Source organism: Pan paniscus, chromosome 7 (assembly GCF_029289425.2).
Source record: "Pan paniscus chromosome 7, NHGRI_mPanPan1-v2.0_pri, whole genome shotgun sequence".
NCBI classification, from domain to species: Eukaryota; Metazoa; Chordata; class Mammalia; order Primates; family Hominidae; genus Pan; species Pan paniscus.
In genome coordinates, this window is record NC_073256.2 from 77,406,486 (window position 1) to 77,417,685 (window position 11,200).

Consider the following 11,200-nt stretch of genomic DNA (forward strand, 5'->3'; position numbering starts at 1 on the left):
ATTTTTTATCTTAAATCCATTTTACATTGTAAGCCTCTAAGTCTGTGTACCGGTCTGTGTGTTTATGTCTAAGTGACTCTATCTATCATCTCCATTTGTATATTAAAATTTTACAAAATAATACTTATTCTTACTATACATGATATATTCTGGTCTATTCTCTTCTTTTCTGTTGTTATATTCTATACTAAGTAATAAACAAAATTTTTTTAAAAAACTGATTAATGAATGGTTCATGACCTCAAGTTCATAAAACACAAATCTAGTGTCTTTTATCTTTTCAAATTCTTGCTAGCCTCTTCTTGCCTTCTGCACTCCTAGCTGTGTAATAAAGAATTTGCCTGGGATTTTTTGTCCCTGGTTTCTGGTGTGGTGCTTTGACAACCTTTGATGTTTCCTGAGTGATAGAAGTGGCTTTGTTATTCATGGGACCCAGGGTCACACCTGACTTTATGCTAATGAGATGACTCAAAGCAGGCCCTTAGAGAGCTTTAGGAGGAGCATTGGCCACCAGAAAGACCAAGCATAGGTTAGCATGTTGGGACTTCTAGCTGCCTGACTTCCAAGAAGAGGAAGACAGCTGTAGATTGAGTTCATTCAAGTGGCCAATGATTTAATCAATTGCACCTACATAATAAGACCCAAATAAAAACTGAACATGGAAGCTTAGTGACGGTAAACATATCACTGGGCAGACAGGCAGCATTCCCTGATTCCAAAAGGAGATGGCATGGACACTTCTCATTTGGGACCCTCCCAGAAGGTACTCCATGTTTCCCTTTATTTATGTTTCACAGTTGCATCCTTTATAATCAAGTGGGAATCACAAATATAGTCTATTCCTGAGTTCTGTGAGTCGTTCTAGCAAACTATTGAACCTGAGAGAGATTGTGTGAAACCCCAAATTTTTGTCAGTTGGCCAAAACTAAGGGTGGCTGGAAGACTCGCTGGACTTGTGGCTGGTGTCTGAAATGGGGACTGGCATGTGGAGGACTAAGCCATTACCTTGTGGGGTCTGTGCTAGCTCAAGGGGTTAGAGCTAGGATTGAATCACAGTATACCAGTGAGGGTTAGAACTGGATACCCCTCCTTGTTCTTTTCAAATAATCTTTTACAAAAACATTCTTGAGGTGAATATGGATTCATATAATCCTATTGAAAGACATTTCTAATGGGATAAAAGTGCCATCCTGATGGCTGTAACAATATCACAGTTACTATTTTGTATTTCCTCATTTTTTTTCATATTCCTTAGCCATTTGGACTTAATTTTCTGTGAAGTTTATTTCCATAGCTTTTTCTCATATTTCTAATAGGTTGTTGCTATTTCCTTATACATTTTTAAGCATTTATAAATTAATTATAAATATTAAGTCTTAATTTGTTTTTAATATTAAAACTAATTTCTCTGGTTCTACCTGGGACTCTTCAATCTGCAGAATCAGGGTGCAGTATCTCAGTGTCTACCTCAGACTGATCTCCTTATACCAATAAAACTAATACCAGCCCCTGCCTAGCCTTTTTCTATGGATTGTCAGCATTTAAATTTTGTAATTTTTAAAATTTTCTTTTATTTTCAATTGTTCTCTGATTTAGGGTCACCAGATAAAATACAGGGTCCCTGGTTAACTTTAAATCTTGGAATACTGGAGTTCTGTATTTTTATTTGCTAAGTCTGGCAGCCCTATTCTAATTACTCTTCCAGTAATAAAAATGAATAACTGGCTTTTAGAAATTTTCAGGTACGACGCATAGCTTCTTCATGTAAAAACATCAATCATGATACTGAATGCAGTGTTTAACTTGAATGCTAGATTTGGCATGACATTTGACACCAAAGATGTGAGTTTTGAAGTAGATTAGGAGACATTCGAGGTTTACTTTTTAAAAATCTAATTGTCTTTAGCATTTTGAATTTTGAAAAAATGAAATCATTTTTTTAAGTTCCCAAAGAAATTCTGCAAAGAGTATTTGATGAAGGCAGTTTTCATCACCACTACTAGCTACCATATAAAATTTGTCTAAGCATCTCACAATTACCAGTCTATGACTGGACTGAAAATTTCTCCTCCACTTGACCAGTTAAGTAGCTACCTAATATTTAAATAATTAGATTCATTTTAGGGGTACACTTATTTCCCCAAAATCTCAAGTCATCTTCAGCTAAGCTCCTTTCTGCAAGTTGCGTACCCCTTGCTGAAGACTCTGTGATGATCCTACTTATCAGCTACTTCTTGGAGGCAGGAGCTCCTTCCTTCCTTCCTTCCTTCCTTCCTTCCTTCCTTCCTTCCTTCCTTCCTTCCTTCCTTCCTTCCTCCTTCCCTCCCTCTCACCTTCCTTCCTTCCTGCCTTCTTTCCCCTTCTCCCTCTTTCCTCTCTGCCCCCTTTCTTTTTTTTATTCTACAACGTACTGTAACATGTTTTGATAGGAACCTTGAAATTTGACAATTTTTATTATATCTTCTAAGGTAAAGAAGCAAAAAAGGGAGCGAGTTGGGGAGAAAGTTTATTTTGTTTCCCAGAGAAATGGTGAACAGTCAGAAGGAGGTCAGGAGGTGTGGTTGGTATACTTCTTGGCACAGACACAGGTTGCAGAAATTGCTGCTTACGGTCTGTCAGTTTGTATTAAGTTTCAGAAAGAAAAATAAAGGGTACTTTGATTTCTTCTTGATCATGCATGATAATAGGGCTCAAAATGAGTCAGACACAGAAACAAGAGAGCCCATGGCCATAGGTCACTTGACATAGCCTAGAACAAAACTACCTACATTTTGCACATATCTAAGGAATTAAAGATTTTTAGAAAAGCTTTGGTACTGTTCAAAGTTCAAATGTGTATAAAAGTGATAATTCAAAGTTAAAATCATTTGACTTAAAATCATTTATTAGTATTTCACAAAGCCAGCCTGTATAGTTGGCACTTCAATGTAATTATCTCATCTAATCTTCACAACAGCACTAAGAGGTACATATTACTATCCTCCTTTTATAGATACGGTAACTGAGGTTCAGAAAGGTTAAGTATCTTGCCCATTATCACATAGCTAATAGTGGTAGGTGAGGGTTTCAAATCTACATTTTTAAATATTTTATGCTGCTTATTATGTCTATGTTTTCTGCAATTATAGACTATTTAGCCGTTAAATAGTTGTTGATATTCCTTCTATTTTTTAATTTTTTTTTAAATGTCAAATTGATGTTGATTTTGAGATCTAGTCAAACTTGGTCATTCTGAATATCCCTGCAAGAAAAATTAACCTTAAAACAATACCATTTTCCTAGCAATGCAAGGGGTATAGAAACAAAAGATGAGAAGTTTCAGAGATGGGAAAAGTTTTTGTTCTGCTGAAGGCTATTGACCCAGGATACGCAATTCACAATAAAAGGCAGCGTAACCTACATTCAGTTTGTTTGACTTTGGTAGTGATAGGGGAGTTAGGCTGAGAAAAAGGAAGTGAATGTGAGTGGATAGAGAAATATAGAAGAATTATAACTCATTGTAAAAATTAGAAACAAGAAATTATTATTTGTGCAATACATTATGCAATAAGTAATGCACAAATTAAAACACATGCATGCACACACACACATGCACACACATTTCAACTTCATACTGTGAGTATGTTTAGTTAAAGACACATAGAGCCAGAAAGGCTGACAGAAGAAGGTGGGCAGGAGTGACTAATCAGAAGCTTCTAAGTCCTAACAGCTCAGACAAGGTCTCCAATTGGCCAACGAAAACAACCACAACAATAACAACATCACTAATAATATCTACTGATCTCTAAAGACTCCTTGTTTTGTGCCAGGACCTCTATGTGTTAACTTATTTAATATGACAAGTCTAAGTGCTAGAAACTATCATTATCCTTATTTCAGAGAAGGAAATTGAGGCAGAAGAGAGTAATTTATTTGCCCAAGTCTTCACAGTTGGTAAAAACAGGGGTCCCTGTTTGCAAGTCCCAAGTTAGCTTCAGCTAGCATTTTGTCATGCCACACAAAAAGCAGGGTGAAATGGAAGTGGTTTCAGTGTTAAATCTCCTTAGTGTTGGTTCTTGCTTTTTACATAGTTCCAAAAACCTAAAATATTAATTTTCTTTCTCAATATACAGAGACTCCCTGTATTCCTTACCTCACTTGGTTTCACAAAACCATGCACTATTACTTCCTGCATTGTACAATGGAGAGTTTCAGTAAGGTTGAATAGTGGATACGTGGGAAAATTGGTCCTCAAAACTAGGCCCTAAGGAGAAATTCTATATGTATGTGTGTATGTGTGTTTGTGTGTGTATTCACACATGATGTATACATATAGGATACACACACATTTATATATAAATATATCTATACACAAACAACAATAACTAAGCCCTAATGTTTGTAAGTAAAGTGTTTTGTTTTGTTTTGTTTTGTTTTGTTTCTGTCCTGACCTCTTGCCTTACTAAGCTTCAGATTGGCCTGAGCCTAATATCTTCCTTGAGCAGTTGCTTCTGGGCTCAGTCCTGCAGCTTTCGGCTGGCTGCCCTGTGTGGACTCGCGGCCTTTCTGGCTCAGCTTCCAGGGCCCTGCTGCCAGCCTTTCCCAGCTGCCTCTGCTTCCTTGGCCTTTCCCAGCTGCCCTGCTGCATGGCCCCGCTTGCTGGTGGATGGCATCACATCTCCTTGCCTCCTATTCTTTATCCTTAGCCTTGTGTCCTAGCACCTCTGAGAGCCATGATTAAGACAAACATTCAGAGGCAGGCAAAGCAGAGATAAACTCATTCTTTTATGAATACAGACCTGACTGGCCACCTAAAGGAGAGATGCTTGGGAGTCGAGATTGTGTCCCCATTTATTTAAACCAGTATATCACTATAGTTAACAGCACAAACTTTAGAGTCAGAATGACCTGGATTTGAATTCTGTATTATAAATAAATAAAGCTGCTACAAGTGTTCTTGTACAAATCTTTTGGTGGATATATGTTTTCATCTCTTTAGGGAAGGATTTCTTGAGTGGAATTGTTGGTCAGTAAGTATTTGCCTAGTTTTACGTAATGCTGCCAAACTTTTCCAAAGTGGTTGCATCACTTTATTTTCTGCCATTGGATCCTGGAAAAATTAATTCCACCTCTTTGGGCATAAGTTTTCTTCTGAGGGCAATGGGGATAGTAATAGCTACCCCACAGGATGTTGAGAGGATTAAAAACAAGATATTATGATGTTAACGGAGAGCACGACAAAGTAATTTCTCAATAACAGCAAGCATTCTTTTTTTCTTTGTTGTCATTCCTGAGTTTTTGAACATTGTATTATGAAAAATTTCAAGCCTATCAAAAAACTGAAAGAACCTGGTTGTGGTGGCTCATGCCTGTAATCCCAGCACTTTGGGAGGCTGAGGTGGGAGGATTGCTTCAGTACAGGAGTTTGAGACCAGCCTGGGCAATATGGTGAAACCCAGTCTCTACAAAAAATACAAAAATTAGCTGGGCATAGTGGCATGAGCCTGTGGTCCCAGCTACTCAGGAGGCTGAGGTGGGAGAATGGCTTGAGCCAGGGAGGTGGAGGTTGCAGTGAGCAATGCTTGTGACACTTCATTCCAGCCTGGGCAACAGAGAAAGACCATCTCAAAAAAAAAAAAAAAAAAAAAAAAAAAATTGAAAGGATAGTGAGCACCCATACACCAACTTGTAGACTGTATAATTCACATTTTACCTTTAATTCATCACCTCTCTAGCCACACATTAATCCACTCTTAATGCATTTTATGGTAGACATTAGTGCATTTCCTACTAAATACTTAATCATCGATATATGTAATCTAGTTAATGTATCATTTATTAGAATTCAATGTTTGTTTACAGTTCTTTTTGTTCTCTTTGAGGTAAAATTCAGAGAATAAAATGCACAAATTTTAAATGTACCATTCTATGAGGTTTGACAAACTCAGAAAGCTATGTAACTCAAAACCCCAAGATACAGAAATTTTCTTCACACCAGAGAGTTCTCCCTTATCCTTTCCTAGTTAACCATTGTCCTTACCCACTCTCAACAAGGCAACCATTTGTTTTCATTTTCTCAGGTATATAGATCAGTTTATTTTGTCCTAGAACCTTCATGTAAGTGAAATCCAGTATGCTCTCTTTTTATAAGGCTCCTTTTACTCAGCATGTTTTCATATTTTGCCCATGTTGTATATGAGAGTAACTGTTCCTTCTTATTGCTGAGTATAATTAGTTTATATAAATATGCTAGAGTTTGTTCACCTATTCTCTTACTTTGTATATATCTGGACTGCTTTCTTTTTTTTCTATTATAAATAAAGCTGCAATGAATATTATTTTGTAATATTATTTATTTTTATTTTTTTCGTAGAGACAGGGTCTCACATAAATCCCAGGCTAGTCTTGAACTCCTGGACTCAAGCAATCCACCTGCCTCAGTCTCCCATCAAATGATGTGTTATCAAGGTTGCTGCTGTAGACAGCAAGGTTCCATTATGGCAGGACTTCTGTAAAACATACAGAGTGCCTCCAGGAATTTTTTGGGTTATATGTTTTCATTTCTTTTGGGGAAGTCTTATTGAGTGGAATTGCTAGGCCAAAAGTGTTCATTGAGTTTTTGTCTGTTTTGTTTCTGTTTATTTACTTTTAATAATTTTTTTAAGAGACTGGGTTTTGCTCTGTCACTCAGGCTGGAATGCAGTGGCACTATAATGGCTCACTGCAGCCTTGACCTCCTGGGCTCAAGCAATCCTCCTGCCTCAGCCTCCTGAGTAGCTGGGACCACAGGCACACACCACTATCCCTGGCTAAGTTTTTTTTCATAGAGACAGGGTCTCACATAAACCCCAGGCTAGTCTTGAACTCCTGGACTCAAGCAATCCACCTGCCTCAGCCTCCCAAAGCGTTGGGATTACACGCATGAGCCACTGTGCCCGGCCTTTATTGATTTTTATATAAAACTTCTAAACTGTTTTCCAAAGGTTATGACCCCATTTATTTAAACCAATATATCATGATACTTAGCAGAACAAACTTTGGAGCCAGAAAGACCTGGATTTGAATCCTATATTATAAATAAAGCTGCTAGAAGCATTCTTGTACAAATCTTTTGGAGGATATATATTTTTATTTCTTTAGGGAAGGATTGCTTGAGTGGAATTGCTGGGCCAAAGGTATTTGCTTAGTTTTACATAAAGCTGCCAAACTTTTCCAAAGTGGTTGCATCATTTTATTTTATCCAAAGTGGCTGTACCATCTTATATTTCCGTCAACAGTTGCTCTATACTCAGATTAGAATTTGATGTCATTACTCTTTTTCATTTTAGCCACTTTAGTGTGTAGTGATTTCTCCTTGTGGTATTAATTTCCACTTCCCTGATGACTAACGACGTTAAGAATTGTTAACACACTTATTGGTAATTTGTTTGTCTTCCTTTGTGAAGTGTCTATTCAAATATTCTGCCCATTTTGTTTTAAGCTGGACTGTTTGTATAGTTAATATCCTTGCTTGCAGGACACGGGGGAATGAGGCAGCCACATAGTCTGATGGAAAGGTAAAGAGAATGAAAGAGAGGGAGACAGGTATCTTTGACAGCAAGTCCCAAAGTCGCTCGGCTATCACTCTCCTCTTGTCCATGGACTGTATTCATGTGGGCAGTTGCTGGTTTGCTGTTTGTCTGGCTGAACGCAGACATAGCGCCTGCTCATGATGTGAAGATTTGGCTCACACAAACACAGTGGTGAATGTCTTAGTTTTGAGTTCTCCCCAAAGCAAACTGAGACCAGAATTCAGTGCAGGGAGTTCATCTGGGAGGTGATCTCAGGAAGCCAGGGTGAGGTAGCAGAAGCATGAGTCACAAAAGGAGGAAAAATCAAATGATGTGTTATCAAGGTCGCTGCTGTAGACAGCAAGGTTCCATTCTGGCAGGACTTCTGCAAAATGTACAGAGTGCCCCCAGGAATTGTTCATGACAGGACATTCATCCTCTGGCTGCTGTGGCACAGGCTCCCCTCCCCTTCCAGGTCTTTTGCAAGGTGGGCAGCTACTGTGGCGTCTGAGAAGGCCAGGACCAGAAGCGCATGTGAGCTCTCACGGAGCGTGGGCCAGGCAATGTGACTGGGAGCACCAAAAGGGCTGCTAGAGTGAGAGTGCTTATTGCTAGAGTGAGAGTGCTTACTGAGGATTTTCCACGGGAGATCGTAGAGGGTGTCCCATGACCCCCTGTATGTGAACAACTTCACAATCACTGCAGCTTTCCCGCAAATTCACCTCCTGGCTTAGTCACTGCTGCTCTTCCGCAAAGTCACCTCCTGAATTAGTCACTGCTGCTCTCCCGCAAAGTCACTTCCTGGCTTAGTCACTGCTGCTCTCCTGTAAAGTCACCTCCTGGCTTTGGCAACCAGGGCTCCTTTTTTAGCCTCCACCCCCAGCTCCTCCCTGGAACCCTCTCTCCCGCCTTCTGGATTCTACGCCAAAGTCAAATTCTCCCAACTCCTGGGAAAAGCGGCCTCTTTCCTGGCTTCAAGTCTGGCTTCTAGCGGTCACAGGCCTGAGGCTCAGCTCCTACCCCAAAGTAGGTTTATCCACACAGCTGCCTAAAAAAGGTAGTGACAAATAACATTTCTTCTCATTATTGCACAAGTTTTCCACAAGCCCGTCCTGACCATATCTTGGATGGATTCTTCAGTCCACTTGGGCTTTTATTCTTGCTAGTCACCATCCGGCCTATTCTGTGCTCCACTGAAATACATCTGTTATCCTGTTATGGACAGGAGCTCTTGTGTTTTTCCCAAGACAATAATTAGGTCATTCAATGATGAAATTCCTGCTAAGAGCGGTGGCCCAATGACAGTCCTGGCGAGTCAATCTGCTCGTGTCTGCCCGTGCCATCTCTGTGCCAGCCTCCCCACTCCTTCCCTCCACTTCCCCTGTACTTGCACTTCTTCCTGCACTAGGTCAAAATTTTGGATTTTGTTTTTTTTTTCAATGTTTTTTGTAAGTCTGCCTCGATCCAGGAATTCTCTTGTGCTTTGTTCATATGGCTAGCAGCAAACCTCCCTATATTTAACTGAATATATGTCATTTAAAAAGCATCACTGAGTATAATTATCATGGTGCCTCTCCCTTTTTCTTTCTGCTGACATCTGTTTCAAATCTTCATCACTCCTAACTATAGATTTCTCTTTAAGATGCTGCTTCAATGTGGCTTTCCTATTCTCGGAACAAATAGAATGGAACTCACTGCATTCTTTTCCAGCTCTTTTGGGTGATGTAGGACAAGGCTGCAGGAACTCAGCTTTTCCAGAAGTAGAGCATGGAGCCATATTAGCTGGAGGGTTGCTGAATGGTACCAGGTTCAAACATCAGCATAGCAAAGTCATTATGAGCACAAACTCCTGTGACTTACTCAGCTGTGTGACTCAGGGCAAGCAACATAATATTGCTGTAGCTTGGTTCATTCTTTTTTACAGTGGTAGATACAATAAAGTAATACGCATCTCACAGGGTCGAGTGGGTGCTAAAAGAGTTAGTAGATATCAGGCACTCCAGAGGTTGCTTTATACAGCAGGCACTCAACCTTTGTTTATTACTATCATGTTGCTTCACCAGAGAGTCACAGATTTCATCTCTGGGGTCACTTGATCCCTTTGCTGTCTGCAACTTTTGTAGCTTGGGAGGAGCTTCCTTGACAAGATAAGGAATTTATTTATTCCTCCAGCCAGTGGGATTTCCGACTGTCCGGGGAGGTGGTTTGGAACTAAGACTTAACATGAAGAGAAAATACTGATATATTCCATGGAGACGATCTATTTTCCATTTCAACTTGGAAGACTAACACTTGACTGTCTCACCGGTGGAGGCAGCAAGAGGGTGCATAATACAAAGTTTCTGCAAGCCTTGTAATCTCTGACCACTTGGTACAATGAGAAGGACTGTAATGTATTGGATGCTACCAGTTTTTACTTTATGGGGAAAGTTTTTCTTCTATTTTTACAGAATAGTCATGACTTTTACACTTTGCACCTTCAGAAATCTCTAAGTCAGAAAATAAGCAGTCTCTGCATCCTGTTCTTTTCTTAACTTTACACTATCACTGAATTTTCATTTCAATAGTTTAATAGTAGCAGCTAACATTGACCCTTTATCATGTGCCAGGGACTAAGTGTTACACAGTTAAGTTCTCATTTAATGTCCTAGATAGTTTCTTGGAAACTTTGGCTATAAGCAACATGACATATAATGAAACCAATTTTCCCACAGGCTAATTGATATAAACAAGAGTTAAGTTTCTATAACATCACGAAGACCTCACCAATCTTCAAAATAAAGACCCCCTAAACACTTCTAATACTAAAGCTAAAATAAATGTGAGCTATACATACATTTAAGAAACATTAATAAAAACAAGGAAGATAATTACCCAATTATTGCAGTTCAGGGTCCCGGGTGGCCAGAGCCTATTCTGACAGCTCAGAGTGCAAAGAGGGACCTAACCCTGGCCAGGAGGCCATCCTATTGCAGGGCCCAGTCATATAACAAAACCACGTTGAACAAATGGCACTGTTCCAAGACCTGCTGCATATTGAATTTCTCATTCAACCCTCCCAATGAGCCTGAAGGAGGCCATATAGCATAGCGATTCACTGTGACATCTCCAGAGTTTACCAGGGGCCAAGTCATGGCTTGCCCACTTACTTGTCTCCTGATGGGAAATTTATTTAGCCTCTATGTTTCTCTGTTTTTGTTTCCTCATCTAGCAAAAGGGCTTGAGTGTATTTTTTCATTGGGCTATTGTAAAGGATTAAATAAAATATTGCAAACAGTGTTTGAAACTGTCAATACATATGTTATGATGAAAACAGTGTCAGAAATAGGTCAACAAATACATGACATAATTAGGCAGATGAAAGAACTGAGACTAAGTATAGGTGATTCAGTGGCTCCAGGCACACAGCTAGTAAACTAAGGAGCTGGGATTTGAAAACGGCTGTACACCGCCAAAGCCCATACTTGTGACCTCTATATCATTGTATGTTATGAAAACCAAAACTAATGAAGTTTTCATTCATGTGCTAAATAGTACTGATCAGGCAAAAACAACGTAGCTACTTACTCCTGGAAATAAGGCTACTGAAAGACAAGACAGTGAACCGATTCAAACTCCTTATTCATCAATAGCCTTTAAGGACCCTCTCCTCACTACAGCTACCCATTCAA